This window comes from Netta rufina (genome assembly GCF_964035555.1).
Source record: "Netta rufina genome assembly, chromosome: 6".
NCBI classification, from domain to species: Eukaryota; Metazoa; Chordata; class Aves; order Anseriformes; family Anatidae; genus Netta; species Netta rufina.
This window is the reverse complement of record NC_140129.1, coordinates 17,181,649-17,182,629: the sequence shown is the minus strand read 5'-3', so window position 1 is coordinate 17,182,629 and position 981 is coordinate 17,181,649.

Genomic DNA, 981 nt, shown 5'->3' with positions numbered 1-981 from the left:
GTCTCAGATACATACATTTAGATGCAAGACCTTACATTAAAAGTCTTGAACTAACACAGTACGAAAAGTTGTGTGAAACTGTTACCTGTGCTCTGGATCTTTAAGGACAGGGTGGACTGGAGCCTCTGACAGATGCATGCTGAAGTGATGAGGACTGTCTCCTCGTACTGGCGCTATGCCATTACCTTGTCTTTTAAAGAGGACACAGTCAATAGGATCATGGTTCCTGCAATTGCATAGCTACCTTATTGGTAAAGCTGCTGTAACTGATCTGCTTTCCTACTCCTGGCTCTTCTCTGGTTAGCTAAGAGTTGCACTGCAGATGAAGCACAACAGAGACCGTGTGCAGCAGAAAGGCCTCTTAGGCAGAATCTGTAAATGAGAACAGGAAGGTAAATGACCGGGTGACTAATTACTTGTAATAAAAATAAAAGCTGACTATGAAGAGTTACACTGATATTACTGTGACCAACTAGACAAAATACCATGTGAAATTCAGTGCATAAAGGGGAAAACAAAACTGGTAACTACATAATATTTGGGCAACAGGGCTTGGAGTCACTGGATGGAGTTGTACAAAACCAGCAGAGAACAGTAGAAAAAAGGAGAACTTCCATAGCATCCCGTGATACAATAATATTCATCGAAACTATAGCTTTCTGTACTAGCCTCCATCCTTCCTCTTCTTTGAAAACTTAAGTCCTTTCAAGTGCATTTGAAGTTGCTCATTTTAAGTTACAGATTAAGTTCAAATGAAAAACAAGGCTGGCTGATCTCAAAAAGCTCTTTAACTTTAAAAAAAAAAAAAAAAGGATGATCATCTTCATTTTAAGAAAATGTGCAATAGGTCAAGCAAGGCTTGCAGAACATCTTGGGTGTTTATTGAATGAAATTATGCAAAATATTTAAGATATAAAATATACTTAAGATGATACAGAGCACCTGTGGCAGAAAAACATTTCAGAGTAGACGGTCCTTTTA